Source organism: Miniopterus natalensis, chromosome 22 (genome assembly GCF_054644295.1).
Source record: "Miniopterus natalensis isolate mMinNat1 chromosome 22, mMinNat1.hap1, whole genome shotgun sequence".
NCBI classification, from domain to species: domain Eukaryota; kingdom Metazoa; phylum Chordata; class Mammalia; order Chiroptera; family Miniopteridae; genus Miniopterus; species Miniopterus natalensis.
In genome coordinates, this window is record NC_142102.1 from 2,216,850 (window position 1) to 2,233,538 (window position 16,689).

Sequence of the window (16,689 nt, forward strand, 5' to 3'; positions counted from 1 at the left end):
AAACCTAGAAGCGAGTCTCCTGTAACTTCTAAATTGACAACCAAAAAAAAGCTTGGCAGCCTTTCAGCTCTTTTCTGGTCGCTTTCTAGTTTTCATTTAATGGGAAACCTGTGCAGCGAGGACGCTTTTAGGAGCCCCGCCGGAGGGCACATTTCCAATGAGATTTTCCCACGACAGTAACGATCCCGACAACGGGCATCTGAGAACGAGATGGGGTCAGCGATAAAAAAAAGGGGAGGTGATAAGAAATCTATTTTTACCTGTTTTCCTGGATGTCGGACATGCCTGACGCCGTCCCATTTTGTAAATGTATTGCCTTGCTCGCTGCGATCGTGGTGATAAATGTGTTGTCGCAGGGAACCTGACGGACTAGCCCTTCTCTTCATTTTACAGATGCTGAGCTTATTTAACCCGCTGTCGCTTACATTTGTCAACCAAATAGAATAGTTGAGGCTGTGTACTAAACCCAGGCTGATATCAATAACCAATCAGGCCCCGGCCGGTGTGGTTAAGTGGTAAGAGCATCAGCCCGCCCACCACCAAAGGGTCCTGGGTTCGATTCCCGGTCAAGGGCACATACCTCAGTTGCCGGCTGGATCTTCGGTCCCAATCAGGATGCGTGCAGTAGACAACCAATTGAGGTGTCTCTCTCACATCGATGTTTCTCTCTCTGTCTCTCTCCCCCTCCTTGCCACTCTCTCAATGGGAAAAATATCCACAGGTGCCAATTAACAAAAAAAAAACACACAAATGATCACCATACGTGGTCCAGCAAGCCCACTTCTGGGTACACCCCCCAAAGGCCCGAAGGCAGGAATCACATAGATACTTGGACACCCGTGTTAGCAGCATCAGCCGCAACACTGGAAAGGCAGAAACAACCCAAGCGTCCACCGACGGACAAATAAATAAGCACAATGTGATCTGCGAACACAGTGGAATACGACTCAGCCTTATAAGCAGGGAAACTCTGACACCTGCCAGAACACGCGTGAGCCCCGAGGACGTTACGCTCAGTGATCTGAGTCCGTCACAAAAGGGCAAATATTACACGGGGTTCCTAGGGCTGCGAAATTTACAGGGACTAGACGTTAAACGGCGGCTGTCGGGGGCTGGGGGAGGAGGGGACGGGGGTTAGTGTTTCACGGGGACAGAGTTTCAGTTCTGCAAGGTGAGAAAGTTCTAGAGGTGGCGGTGAGGGCGGCTGAGAAGAGATAAACCGAAGAGCTTATATGGTTATATGCACGGTCCGTGGACACAGACAATAGTGTGGGGGAGGCCCGAGGGGGGCGGGAAGTGGGGACATCTGTAATACTGTCAACTAAAAATACATATATTTAGCCCGGCCGGGCGTGGCTCAGCGGTTGAGCATCGACCTAGGATCCAGGCGATCGGGGTTTGATTCCCGGTCAGGGCACAGGCCCGGGTTGCGGGCTCGATCAACAACTCTCTCATCATTGATGTTTCTATCTCTCTCTCCTCCTCTCCTTTCCTCTCTCTGACATCAATAAAGATATATTTTTAAAAAAATAAAAATTAAAAAAATATATATTTAACATAAAATTAATTTTAAGAGATGGGGCAGCATTGGAAAGATGGCGGAAGAAGAGCTAAGAAAAAAGATCTCTTTGGCCCGGCCGGCGCGGCTCAGCGGTTGAGCATCGGCCTAGGATCCAGGAGGTCGCGGTTCGATTCCCGGTCAGGGCACAGGCCCGGGGTGCGGGCTCCTCGGTCCCCAGCAGGGGGCGAGCAGGAGGCAGCCGATCAGTGACTCTCATCATTGATGTTTCTCTCTCCCTCTCTCTGAAATCAATAAAAATATATTTAAAAAAAAAAAAAAATCCCTTTGGTTCCAGAAAATCTCCTGAACGAGAGAGAGGCTTATGAGGCCCTCAAAGCCACCCAGGCAAAGCGGGCACTTTTGGGACACAGGGAGCAGAGGGAAGGAAAAGATCTCAGGTTTGAGCGACTGGAACGGTTCCGACGCGACGCCTGGCCCAGCGGCCACGTGACAGGACCGGCCTCCGATGACTCGAGGTGGAACCTCACGGTTTGGACGTGCTGATACAGGTCCCTTGGCCTTTGCTGTGTGCAGGCGAGTTAGGTGGTACACAGGACCACGGCCAGGCCTCCCCTGAAGAAGGTTTTCAGCGGTGTCTTTGTCAAAGTGACACCCCCCCCCCGAACCATAAAAACGCTGTGTATGGTGGAAGCTTACGCGACCTGGGGATGACCAAACCTGAAGTCCGTCCGGGACCTCCTCTGGAAACGGGGACAAGCCAAGGTCACGAATAAAATCAGGCCTTGGGCAGACCACACAGTGACCGAGGAGCACCTGGGGAAGTTTGGTGTCATCTCCTTCACGAAGGGGCCTCCCCCGGGGGAGAGTTTCCAGGTGATCTCGGGGTTCTTGTGCCCCTTCCACCTCCTAGTGGCCCGCCCCCCACCAGGAACAGAGCAGGGTTCCTCGAGGTCACCTGGCCATCGAGGTGACCGCACTGAGCCGCTCGCCCGGCAGCTGAACCAAACCCAGAATATCTGAAAGCACAATGCCCTGGAAGCATGTGGTTTTGGTTTTGGGAACTACCCGGTATCTTCAAAGAATCGATTGATATATTTTCCTGCTGTATCTTCGGAGGCTGGGGGGGGAGGGTCAGGGAAAAGATGGTCACGTTCCCGGCAGGTCGTGTTCTCATCACAGCCCAGCGTGTTTTCCACGTTGGAGCCGCGGCCACCTCTGAAATCAGCAAAGGACTCCCGCGACGGAGGAGGGGCCCCGCTTCCTCACGCCCCATCCTGGGGTTCCTGGGGTTCAGTACTGATGACCGGGCGCCCGGCACGGCCACGAGGCGGCACTGGGCCAAGCCGGGCGGTGCACCTGAACCTGGGGGCTCACAAGGCCTCGTTTTGGAAAGAACTTGAAATACATTTAGAAGAGCACTCAATCAATCAATCGATCAATCAATAAGAGTTAAGATGGTAAATTTTGTGATGGATATTTTCCCACAATAAAAAAATAACATGGACTGTTTTTTATTTTATTTTATTTTTTTCACAAAGAAAGCACTAAACGCAAAGGAGGCTGGCTGACGGCCGGCGGGTGTCCCCAGGGCTGGGGCGGGCGCAGGGACGGCCGTTTCCCTCCCAGCCTCTGACTTTAACTTTGCTGCGCACGCGACGGTGTTTTTTTTTTAATATTCATTTTAAAACATAATGGGGAGCGAGGAGATGAAACGGAAAGCCGGGGAGAAGCCACACATCAATAAGCCTGGTGTCAATCACCCGGGATGGGGAGGGGATTGTCTGGGCAGGAGGCTCGGGGCGCAGGAAGGAAGAGCGGGGCCCACTCGTCCCCCCTCTCTTTTAATAAGGTGGCGACGTCGGCCTGTTAGGGGAATGCTAAGCAGATGGGGGCCTTTATCTCAGCGAGACGTCAGCACAGCGGGCGGGTGCAGGTGGCCTTGGAGAGTCGCGTGGGGGTCCCCGGCACAGAGGCCTGGCCTAGGTAAAGGACAGGGACTTGCTTAAGACCAGGGGGCAGAGACCCAGGGGCCCTCCAAAGCCAGACACCAAATCCGGATGAGACCATGGCGACAGGCCAGGCCGCTCACTTAAACGCGAGCGGCTGACCTCATCGGGGTTGCAAATGTTCCGCACCGGGCGCCGAAACTCATCCAATGCCACCAACAGCAGACCAGGGCGAAAGGGGGGGCGCAGGGGGCTCGAGGGGGGCCGCCACCTCTGCGGTTGGGAGCTGTCCGGGTCGCGACGGAGACGGCCCACCCGATGTCCCTGCCCCGTTCAAACGCTGGTGCCACGGCCGGAAGGCCAAGGCGCCCAGAAACCACCAGATGAAAACTGGCAACAAGCCCCTGGATGTGCGCGTTGGACCAAGAGCTGTGCGGGGAATGGGGTACAGGCGTGGTCTCTCCCCTGAAGGGCTTCACGGGGGGGAGTTAGGACGCCCGGCTCTGCGGGAAGGACTAGGGGCGTGGGATCATCCTGCAACACTCGATATGGGTGGTTAGTTCTGTCTAACGGTGGAGCCCGTGATGCCACATGCGCCCCATCGCTGGTCCCGGGAGACAGGGCTCCCCCCACATCAGAAACACCCCTGAAGGGACCCTGCATCCCGCGGAGGGGCGACGTAAATGAACTATAAACACCTTCTAATATCCTACACCACAGAAATAACAGCAGCAGTAAGAACCACCAAAGACACTGGCTAAGGCCCTGTCTGCGGGACGCCGGCGCCAGCTGCCGCGGCCAAGAACCGTGCTGGGCACCGACAGGCTCTGGGGCGGTGCCAGGCCCCCAGGAGGCGCCCGAGCCCCGTGAGCTCCCCCACGACTGGCATGAGCCCTGAGCTGAGCAGGGCGCCCACGGGGCTGGGCGCTGCGACGGGCAGGGGAAAGGTGCTGGGTCCGCCCAGCGGTCCTCGGCCTCCTGCGGGACCCGACACCAGCCACTGGGGGACAGTCCAGCCCCAGCTCTGCGGAGAGTTTATTATGACGTGCGAAGGCGGCCGGAAAGACCAAAGGGGCCGGGAGAGGACATGCGGGGGGCGAGGCGCCCAGCCCGGGCCTCGGGCAGGGGACTGACCCAAGGGCACATCCAAGCCTTCGACGCCCAAACAGAGAGTGGAGAGGAGCATCCGTGAAGGGAGGGCCCACACGGTGCACCAGAGGGGACAGGAGGCCATCGCCGATGGGAACAGGAGCCCCGAGAGGCCGGGCGCACCCTAGGCCACGGCGCAGCCTCTCCGGGCGTCGTCCGCAGGAACCTGGGCCTCGGGGAAGACGGGCTGGCCCGTGGCGCTGGGTCTGCCCTTTCCCTTCGCGGCGACGCTCCCGCCCAGGTCGCGGGCATGTTTCCTGTTCACGCCAACATCGATCACGACGTGACGGCCTATTAAGAGACGCTCCCGGACAAGGTCATCGCATCTGGGGGAACGGGACAGGCCCGCAAGGGCCAACAAATGAAACCGACAGAAACGTCAAGAGGCCATGGTCTGGAATCTAGAGATTTCACACATCCGCGCGTTAGGCGGCAAATTATACTGTTCAAGGTAAAACTCTGGGTCTATACTTCTTCTAACTAAAATCTGCAATTCTTTTTATCCTAAAAATAATGATGTTTTAACATGAAACCGGTTATTTCTGTCAGGGGTATAATATTCTGATAAAGCATTCTGGGTATTTTATTACATGCTTACGGTTCCAGGAACCACAGGAAAGGTGGCCTCCCATCACGCCATCCCCTCCAAAAATAAAAATAAAAAAATTATGTGTTCACATTTGCTAGGACTCACAGCTGGCCCTTTCTTATTTTTGGAAGGTATTCTGAGCTCCTGTTTCTCTGTATCTTTACCAGCAATGGGTTTTACCTTTTTTTAATCTTTTTTCTTTTTTTAAAAAAAATATATTTTTATTGATTTCAGAGAGAGGAAAGGAGAGGGAGAGAGAGAGAAACATCAATGATGAGAGAGTCATTGATCGAGCCCACAACCGGGCCTGTGCCCTGACCGGGAATCGAACCCCGATCGCCTGGATCCTAGGTCGACGCTCAACCGCTGAGCCACGCCCGGCCGGGCGGTTTTACCTTTTTTTTAAAAAATCTTTTCGATCTGACAGAGAAAACACATCAATCATAACAATAACATTAGCAGCCCCTCACCCTGGCGCAAGCACTGTATTAGAGTTTTGCATAAATTATCTCTGAGACCTCACAACGGTCCAAAGAATCGGCACTTATCGGGCCTGTTTTGCAGGGGAGAAAGCTGAGACTGGGAAAATGAAAGCGACAGGCCCCGATCGCATGGATGACAGACGCTGGAGCATGCAAAGGGCAGGCTGTCTGGAAAAGAAGAGTCCTCTTGTCATCAGCTTTGCTGATTCGATCACCAGGGAGGTTTGATCTGGACTCAAACCACGTCTTATGCCCGGGCCGGTGTGGCTCGGTTGGTTGAGTTTCGTCCTGGGCACCAATAGGTCCTATTCCTGGTCCTGTCCCCGGTCAGGGCGCAGGCCCAGGTTGCAGGCTTGACCCCCAACAGGAGGCAGCTGATTGATGTTTCCCTCTTTCTCTCCCTGCCTCTCTACCCCTCTCTCTAAAAAAAATAAATAAACCAATAAAAATATTTTTAAAAAAACATCTATGTTGCCCAGCTGGGCGTGGCTCAGCGGTTGAGCGTCGACCTAGGATCCAGGCGATCAGGGTTCGATTCCCGGTCAGGGCACATGCCCGGGGTTGCGGGCTTCAGCCGATCAATGACTCTCTCATCATTGATGTTTCTATCTCTCTCTCCCTCTCCTTTCCTCTCTTTGAAATCAATAAAGATATATTTTAAAAAGTAAAATAATTATTTAAAAATAAATTTTTTTTTAAATCTGTTTATTAGCTGTTTCTATTCATGTGCTTTTTTACTGCTCATTACCTATTTACTGATTTTCTGCTAAAATATTTGTTTTTTCTTATCGATTTGTGAAATTCAACACGTATGAAAGGCTTGAACACATTTCCCATCATAGGCAAAAATTGCTTAAGCTGTTTGCACTGAATAGTACTGAAGTACCAAGAATACAATTTAATAGCCAGCTGGAACCCTCTCCCCTCACTTTCTTTTAAAATTTCCTGTATGAAAATTTCAGGCTGTTTTTCTATTTCTTCTTGGATGTAGACCATTTCATGTTTTGCTTATCCTGAGAGAGTGAGATGGCATCTCTTCATAAAAAACATCAGTTTCATAGGATTTCAAAGATATTAGAGCTGCACAAACACTTCTATGTATCAATGCTTATCTCTGAATTACATAGCTCTTCTTTTATCTGTGTTTTTTAAAAAATATGTCTTTATGGATTTCAGAAAGAGGAAGGGAGAGGGAGAGAGAGAAACATCAATGATGAGAGTCAGTGATCGGCTGCCTCCCGCACGCCCCCTGCTGGGGACCGAGGAGCCTGCACCCCGGGCCTGTGCCCTGACCGGGAATCGAACCCCGATCGCCTGGATCCTAGGTCAGCGCTCAGCCGCTGAGCTAGGCCCGGCCGGGCTCTTTTTCCTGTGTTTGATAAGATTATTCTTATCACAATTCTTTATTTGACTGGTCTTTGCTAAGAACAAAGCTGTTAGGTTTATTCATCGATTCAATTATTTTTTTCCACTTCCTAATTTTTCATCTCCAATTTTATTTCTACTTGGATGTGGATCCTTGCTCTTTGCTTCTAGCTTCTTCAAATGGGGGATTCAGTTCATTTTTTGTAATTTTTCTTATGTTTAATAGTAACAACACTGAATCCATAAATTCTCCTCTGAGGACACATATACGGTGTGGGCAAAAGCAGGTTTACAGTTGTTCGTATGCATAATACAATTAATAAATAATAATATAAGAATAAACTTGGTGTTTTGTGTACTCCCAACTGCAAACCTAGTTTTACCCATCCCTGTATATAAGTTTGGTAGAGAGTTTATTATTACTATTATTATTATTTTTTCAAATTTCATTCTGCCCAGCTGGTGTGGCTCAATGGTTGAGCATCAACCTAGGATCCAGGAGATCGCAGTTGGATTCCCGGTCAGGGCACAGGCCCAGGTTGCGGGCTCGATCCTCAGCAGAGGGCGAGCAGGAGGCAGCTGATCAATGACTTTCATCATTGATCTTTCTCTCTCTCCCCCTCTCCTTCCTCTCTCTAAAAGCAATAAAAATATATTCATAAAAAAAAATGTTCATTCAATATTTGGTGTTTATTATTTCCATGTAGTTTTATGCTTGCACTGCAAAGGAAGGCTACCTAAAATAATATTGTTCTGTGTACTTTATATAATTGGTACCATACTATTTTTTTGTTTGTTTAAAATATTACAGATGTCCCTTTTTCTCCCCAATGACCCATTCCACCTGGTCCCCTCCCCCTCCCCAGTCCCTCTCCCCATCATTGTCCGTGTCCTTGGGTTGTGCATATATCATATTATTTTTTCTAAGAGCCTGAAATTTCCCTTTTGATTTCCCCTTTGATCCAAGAGTTATCTGGCCTAATGGCTGCTTTCATTTGTTTGTTATGTGTTTGCCTTTTGAAAAAGACAATTGGTTGTTTATCTGTCCCTTTCTTAAATTCTAGCTTTATCACATGGCCGTCACAGATACACAGTTTCTACAGTATTTTGGAATCAGCTGATGCTTTTCTCGAGACCTAGATATAATCAATTTTTTAAATGCTTCATCAATATTCGAGATAAACGGGTATTTGTCTGCTGGCAGAGCAGAACACTGGTATATAGCTGTTCAACTGTCCTTTGATATATTATAAATCGTTTCTTATCTTTATTCATCCTATCTTATCTGTCAAAGACAGACGCGAGCACCTTTCAGACTCCAACTGTGCTTTTGTCAATTTCTCACTATATTTTTCATTGGTTTTCCTTCATGGACTTTGAGGTTGCGTTTTGGGCAAAGGATCTGGACAATTTTATCTCCGCTGCAGAATTTACCGTTTGCTATTATGAAATAACCTCACTCGTTCCTCCTGACGCCTCCCGCCTGGAGGGAATGTTGGTCTGCCCGCCGCGTACCTGTCTTGTGAACCTTTGCCCGTTGTTTTTAACCCGTCTCAGTCCCTCTGCTGTACCCTCGTCGCTGTCAGAAGCTTACGGCTAAACCTGAGTGTCTTACTAAACCTATTAGGGAGTTGAGGCCGTTAAGTGTAGGCGCGTCGACTACACGTAACACATTCGTCTTTCTTCTGAAGCCCAGCGGTTTCAGGATCCAGCGATCTTACATCCTGGGACTGGACACCCGCCCGCCTCACCCTGACCTAAAATTAGCACAAACAGAGGCAGTGAATGGAACTGGGGTTTGGGCCACAAGAAGCAACAGGAGGCCCGAAGCCCCTCCCGAGCCAACCCTGCTGGTCAGTGTCTGCCCAAGTTTCTGATGCTCACAGCAAGAAAGTGATGGAGCCCGGCCGGTGTGGCTCAGTGGTTGAGCGTCAACCTATGAACCAAGAGGTCACGGTGTGGTTCCCGATGGGGGCTCATACCTGGGCTGGGGGCTTGATCAATGACTGTCTCTCATCATTTCAGCGATATTTCTCTCTCTCTCCCTCTCCCTTCCTCTCTCTGAAATCAATAAAAACATTAAAAAATTAAATTAAATTAAATAAGTAAAATAAATAAAATAAATAAAATAATAAAATAAAATAATTAAATTAAATTAAAATAAATAAAATAAAATAAATAAAATAAAATAAAAATAAAATAAAATGGAAGAAGGCAGAAATGCCACCTGAGGACCATCAAAATGACCACACGAGGGCCACCGGCCCCAACTGGAACCCATCCAGCCGCCCATCAAGGGCAGACTGACAGATAAACACGGTGTCTTTGTGCAACAGCCCCGGACACGAATAACGCTCCACGCTACGGGTGGCATTTCACAAACACTGCTCTGCGGAAGACATCAGATGCTAAACAATGCGGACGCTATGTTTCCACTGATAAACATTTTTAAAACAAGCCACATTAATACAGGATGCTAAGGCGAGGATGGGGGTACCCTCAGGGTGGCTGCAACAGGAAGGGGGGGCAGGAGGGGCTCTTGGGGTGCAGGTGAGGTCCCATGGAAACATAATCCAAGCCTTGGGTGGCATTTAAAATTTCACAGTCGCCACATTAGAAAGAACAAACAAAAGGAAATTGTCATATATTTTCCCCAACACACTACATCAAAAATATTGCTTCCATGCGTAAACAATATAAAAAATTGCTTCCTGATCTGGGTGCTGCTTCTGCACAAATGTCCGTTCTGGAAAAAATGCACTGAGCCGAGCACCCAACAATTTGTGCAGTTCTCGGCATGTGTGTTAGACTTCGACAAAAAGTTCAAAATATTTAAATAAGGGCCAGGAGAGGATCGGTTGCTAGGAGACCAAGAAGCCAGGCTGCCGGCTGCGGTTATTAGCCCTTGGAGCTCAGAGAAGCGATGCACCCCGGAGTCTGGGAAACGTCTCGGGGATTTGTTATACCCGGAAAACACCAAGTCCAGCCAATAATGACCTCCGATGACCGGACAGCGGCCAATCGCCAACCTGACGGCCACAGGCTGTGGCTGTGAAAGACACCTGCGAGGGACACCTGCCCACCTCAGACCTGGCAGGACAGTGGTCCAGAGGGAGCCCCATGCAGACGGGGCGGAGGCTCCCGAGAATCGCGCCCACGCCCAGAGCTAGGGACACCCAAGGCTGCCCCCTCTTGGGAACAGGGCGGGTGCGCTTCACGCAGGTACGGACGTCCTACTGCCCTGGCCACTTACTGTCCTCCTCTGAACCTGTCCTGCTACCTCTGGGCTGCACCATCCCACGGAAACATAATCCAAGCCTTGGGTGTCATTTAAAATTTCATAGTCGCCACATTAGAAAAAAAACAAAAGGAAATTGTCGTATATTTTCCCCAACACAATACATCAAAAATATTATTTCAATGTGTAAATGATATAAAAAATTATTAATGAGGATTATACACTTTTCTACCCACACCAAGTCTTTGAGCTCAGGCGGGTGTTTTTCATACATGGTACAGCTCAATCTGCACCGGGGACAATTTCACTTTTCAGGTTCATCCAGGGAAATAACCAAACAAGCATCCGAAGGTAAGCACAAGAATGTTCACTACAATGATAGACAAACAAACAAAATGTGGAAACATAAACACATGGTGAGAGAGAGCCGGGTGTCCAGCCCTAAGGGTTCTGTTAAAAAGCAAGACCACGCCCGGCCGGCGTGGCTCAGAGGTTGAGCATCGACCAAGGATCCAGGAGATCTCGGTTCGATTCCCGGTCAGGGCACAGGCCGGGGTTGCGGGCTCCTCGATCCCCAGCAGGGGGCGTGCGCGAGTCAGCTGATCAATGACCCTCTCTCATCGATGTTTCTCTCTCTCTCAAATCTATAAAACATATCCTTGCGTGAAGATTTAAAAAAAATAAATACAAAGGCCAGAAAGCAGTGGGATATTTTTAAAGTGCTGAAAGAAAAAAAAGTGTCAACTAAAAACTATATATCCTATAAAACTACCCTTCGAAAAACAAAGGCGAAATTAAGAGCCACATCGTGTACGAGTCCCATCATTGGAAATATCCAGAGGAGGCGCAGAGAGACAGAAAGCAGACAGGTGGTTTCCATGGGCTGGTTGGTAAGGAAATGGGGAGAAAGTGCTTAACAGGTACGGAGTTTCCTTTTAGGGTCATGACAATGTTTTGGGACTAAGTAGAAGTGATAGTTGCACAACAACAGGAACATACTGAATATGAACTGTTCACTTTAAAAATGGTGAATTTGGGGTTATGGGAATTTCACCTCAAAAACAACCCCAAGAACTGAAAATAAAAAAGGTTCTGGCTTCTGATAAATGGACCAGTAGCATCAGAGGCAGCATCTGCCTGAGTTACCTGCCTGGCCCCACAGGCATCTAGGAGAGGGGGGCCCTGGTTTTAAGAAAATATGCTAACCGGGTGTTTTTAGAAACACCAAAAAGCAACACAATATAAATTACGCTTCATGGAGCTAAGAGCAGTCAGGGATAATTAGTGGAAGGTTTTTTTTTGTTTTTTTTGGAAACTTTATAATCTTAAATATGCTGAAATAAACTTTTCTAGATCATTGGGGGATGTCAACAAAAATACGAAACCAAAGAGCTGCAAAATTCTACCCCTCAATAAAAGCAATGGGAAAACTGCAAAAACTGTCAGAATCAACTTTTTAGGAACTCTAAAAATTATCAAAGGCGCACAGCAACACAGGGAGTGTTTGTTCAAGAAAAACGACTGACTCTCAGTAAGAACACGGGGCTCTGTGGTTCGTTTACTCCAGTCCATCCTTCACTCCCCAGTGGTGGCCTTGTAGGGGACAGCCCACAATCATATAAATATCAGAGGAGGCAGAAAGGAGCACTTGCACCAGGAAATGTCATTGTTTCTTTCCACATGTCTGGTGGCCCCCCGCACGAGCAGATCAAAAGGCCTATTTTTAGTTCCTCTGACTGGGAACTCTCCCAGGGCTAAAGCTACTACCCAGGGATGTTTGTCAAAACATTTCCAGGTGACACTTTATTCTCTACGTCCTGGGGTAATGTGTAACAGTTTGGGCAAACAATACACCAACCAGAAAGCTCAGAATGAAAGGCTCAGGAATGAGATGGCACAGGAGCTTTGAAAGGGTCTAAAGTGTTCCTGGGAATCTACAAGTCCACACCCGTGCTCAGGAGAGACCTAAGGAGGACTCAGCTCTCATTTCTGGCTAACCTTGAGCTCTAGGCAAGCAAGGAATGAAGGTTAAGTCAGAGTTGTCATCTGTCGTCTGGCTGGTTATTAAAGGCGAGCCCGGTGGCAAAGACCAGGAGACTTTTTTTTGGTATTTAAGGAAACTTCTATCTAATCGTTAGCAAACCATAAGCTAATGAAACAGATATTTCGGTAGCCACACACAATAAGAAACACAGACTTCACAAAATTCGTTCAGAAAAACTACAAAATCAATGGGAGGGGAGAGTATGACTTGCAGAGTTATGACAATATGAAAAGTGTCCACTCTTCAATGACAATAGATGAGGCATGGAAAGAAACAAGAAAGTATTGTCCAACACACAAAAAAAGGCAATCAAAAAACAAAAGACAAAAAACAAAAAAACGGTCTGTGAGGAAGCACAGACACTGGACTTACTAGACAAAGACTTTAAGCGATTTAAACATCAAAGAACTAAATGACTAAAGAACTAAAAGGAAGTAGTAGAACAATGTCTCACCCCATAGACAATATGACGAAGGTAGAGAAAATATAAAAAGAAATTAACAGAAATTATGGAACTGAAAAGTACACTAATGTTCACAGCAGCATTATTCATGACAGCCAAAATGTGGAGACAACCCAAAAGTCCATCAACTCATACATGGTTAAACAAATGATAACAGGATATCATTTGTAGCCAAAAGGAAGTATTATTTCATGCGGTAACACGGATGAACCGTGAAAACACTGCGCTAAGAAACAAGCCAGACACAGAAGGCACACGTTTATATGAAATGTTCAGAACAGGGAAAACCATAGGAATAGGAAGTAGATTATTGGTTGCCAGAGGCTGGAATGAGGGAAAATTAAAGGTGACTGCTAATAGGTATTGGGATTTCTTTCTGGAGTTATGGAAATGTCCTGGAATTAGAACTGGAACATACTAAAAACCACTGAGTTATTCACTTTAAAATGTATGTTATATTATGTGAACAGTAGCTCAATAAAAAATAAAATAATTTTAATCAGCCATACTAGTGGGAAAAAATTAAATATCTTTCAGAATTGAAAAAAAATAAAATTACAGCCTGGCCGGGCGTGGCTCAGCGGTTGAGTGTCGACGTAGGATCCAGGCGATTGGGGTTCAATTCCCGGTCAGGGCACGTGCCCAGTTGCGGGCTTGATCAATGACTCATCATTGATGTTTCTATCTCTCTCTCTCCCCTCCTTTCCTCTCTCTGAAATCAATAGAGACATATTTTAAAAATAATAATAATAAAATAAATAAAATTACAGAGTCACCGTCATATAAATAGGCAATCAAAGAGTATATGGAAACATAATGTAGGAAAAAAGTATTACAGAGGTGTCATGCAATTCTTTAATTTTTCTCAAATGTTATTTTTCTAGATTGCATGACATCTTTGGTAGATTTTAAGCATTTTTAAATTTATAACTTGTGACGTATTTTCTCATCCTGAACAAATACCCACTTTCATAGCTGAAGTTGTAGTTACGACATCGTATTCTTTCTGTTAAAAGAACTATAAGGATTGGGTCCCACAGAAGCTGGAGAAGAAGCAGAGTATGAATGGAACTAACCAACCAGACAAACAACTTGGCCATTTTAATGCCATTAAGGTTCCCACTTCCCCATGACCCAGGAATCCTACTAGGTCTGAGCTCCGCTGATCCTGGTCTTCCACACTGCACATGCTTCAGGCCCCGTAAAACTATGATCCGTCTTGGAACCCACAACTGCGGAGCATCTAACAAGTCTGCGCTTACTGCTTTAAAGGAGAAAAATGGAAACATTTTCAACTTACGTGAAAACAAAAGCAAACCTAGGTAATCACATCCAGGCAATAACACCGATCTCCTCCCCTCTGCCTTTCACAATTACCACCCCTGCCGCTCTGGACTGAACTGCGTCCCCCCAAACAAAATTCATATACGGAGGCCCCAAACCCCCAATGTGATGGTGTCGGGGGGTGGTTGGGGTTAGATGAGGCCATAAGGGTGGGGCCCCATGATGGGATTAGTGCCCTTATCAGAAGAGGGGAAAGACCAGAGCTCTCTTTCTCTGCCGTGTGAGCACAAAGCAAGACTGTGGCCATCTGCAAGCCAGGAAGAGAGCCCTCACCAGGAATTGACTACTGACACCCCGATCTTGGACTCCCAGCTCCCAGAACAGTGGGAGAGAAAAGTGTTGTGTAAGCCCCTCGGTCTGTGGTATTTTGAATGGCTGCCTGAGCTAGTACACCCGCCCTCCTTCTGTAACGACTCTACCTGGTCAAGCACCAGCCACGGGTCAACTCTCAGCTCTTTCAGCCACTGCCGATCTCTGCACTGCTAAAATTTCATACATAGTGAGCCCCGGTGTTTTATAAAAGCGACAGGAAATCATCCCTCAAGGATTCTCTTTTCTCCAAACTCTGAAGTCAGGTTCTTTATGAAGCCAGCCTCTTCTCATCTGCACTGAGATTTTCATCTCAAATCCCTCGTTAAACATTTCCTTCTGGGGGATGTCTTCGCCTTAAGTACCGAACCTTAAAGAAAAGCTGTTTTCATTCACTGCCTGGTTTTAGATCTGCTCTCCCTGACCTTTGAAAAGGGCAGAAGAAACAGTCTCGGGGCCACCCGCTTTGAACTACCCAGCAGTAGAGGGGCCCGCTGACAAGCCTGGGTAGAACACCCGGCCCCCGGGACCCTGAAGCCACACGCAACTGAACTCTCTCTGCCGAGCGAACACTGAGGCTGCACATCAAAACATCCAGCCACTAGCACTGAAGGGCTCGGCTTGAAAAGGGACAGAAAGCCCTAAGGATCCACACAAGCTCCTTTGAAGCCATGGATCTCCATCCGCATCCAGCAAGAAGCACCCAGAATGCAGGATCTCCCCTCTGCAAAAGCCAGGCCTCCCCTACCTTGTCCCTGGGGGAGACGGGGAACACCGGGTGTGGCATGCACACCCTGGGACACTACCGGATAACTGAGTGACACCGCTCGGGGATGCGGGAGGAACAGGCAATTCTCATTTTTATTTTTTATTTTTTAAAAATATATCTTTATTGATTTCAGAGAGAGGAAAGGAGAGGGAGAGAGAGCGATAGAAACGTCAACGATGAGAGAGTCATTGATCGAGCCCGCAACCCGGGCCTGTGCCCTGACCGGGAATCGAACCCTGATCGCCTGGATCCTAGGTCGACGCTCAACCGCTGAGCCCCGCCCGGCATTTTAGCAAAACGTTTACAATAGTCATGCATCAACGGCGACTTTTAGGTCCCGTTTATAAACCAACAGCAGTCCTTCCGGACCCTGCTTGTCTGTCCCTAGCCCACAAGCAGCATTCCTTCCCGAGCCCAGATCCTTGACCTAACAGACACACAGCCGCCGCCACCAGGAGCACCGCCCAGTCCACGTGCCAGTGTCCCAGGTCCAGCTGTGCCAAGATCTGGGGCACATTCAGGCGATCGGCACATTTATTGAGCGCGCACTGGTCTAGACCGATGGAGAACTAAACGATCTTGCGCTTCTGGGGTTCACGTCCTGGGGGGGGGGGGGGAGGCCTCCTAAAAGGTAAGTGAAGCACATAGAAAGAGACGGGTGCTCCAGGGGAAAGGAAAAACAGAGACCAAAGGGGGGGGGACACGGGGTGATGGGGAGAGCCTAGGTTTGGTTTTTTTGTTGTTGTTTTTAAAGAAAACTTTTTTATTGATTTTGGGGAGGGAGAAAGAGAGAAACATCCCACGAGAGAGAAACACCGATCGATCGGCTGCCCCCTACTGGGGATCGAGCCTGAAACCTGGGCATGTGCCCTGACCGGGAATCGAACCGGTGGCCTCTCGGTGCCTGGGATGACACCCAACCCACTGAGCCACACCAGCCGGGTGGGGGTTTTTGTGTTTTTAATAGTGGTGAAGAACACACAAGATTTACCATCCCGGACCCGGAGAGTATTACGCTACGTGAAATAAGCCAGACAGCGAAAGACAAATATCACATGATCTTGCTTATATGTGGAACCTAAAGAACTTAATAAACTGACGAGCAGAATAGATTCAATGCCATGGAAGCATGGAGGAGACTGACGAATGTCAGAGGGAGGGAGGAGGGCGGGCGGGTGGAGGGGGAGAGAGTAACGAAAGAATTTATATGCCGATATGCACAACCCAAGGGCACGGACAATGGTGGGGAGAGGGACTGGGGAGGGGGAAGGGAGGGGGTGCAACGGGTCCTTGGGGAGACAAAGGGACATCTGTAGTATTTTAAACAATAAAAAAAAAAATTAAAAAATAAAAAGATTTACCATCCCAACCATTTTTAAGTGCACAGTTCAGCGGTGTTAACTCTGCGGTGTTGTAGAACTTCCTCTAGAGCTTCCTCAGGTTGCAAGACTGAACCTCGGGGCCCCCTG

At 48.2% G+C, this 16,689-nt stretch overlaps 1 protein-coding gene and 1 pseudogene across 3 annotated transcripts in view; one reads left to right on the forward strand and one right to left on the reverse strand.

Annotated features, from left to right (window-relative positions):
* ENTREP2 (endosomal transmembrane epsin interactor 2) overlaps positions 1–16,689 on the reverse strand; it is a 133,212-nt gene that overhangs the window by 99,246 nt on the left and 17,277 nt on the right. The gene's annotated exons all lie outside the window — the stretch shown is intronic.
* LOC107527951 (large ribosomal subunit protein uL30 pseudogene) lies at positions 1,596–2,542 on the forward strand (annotated as a pseudogene).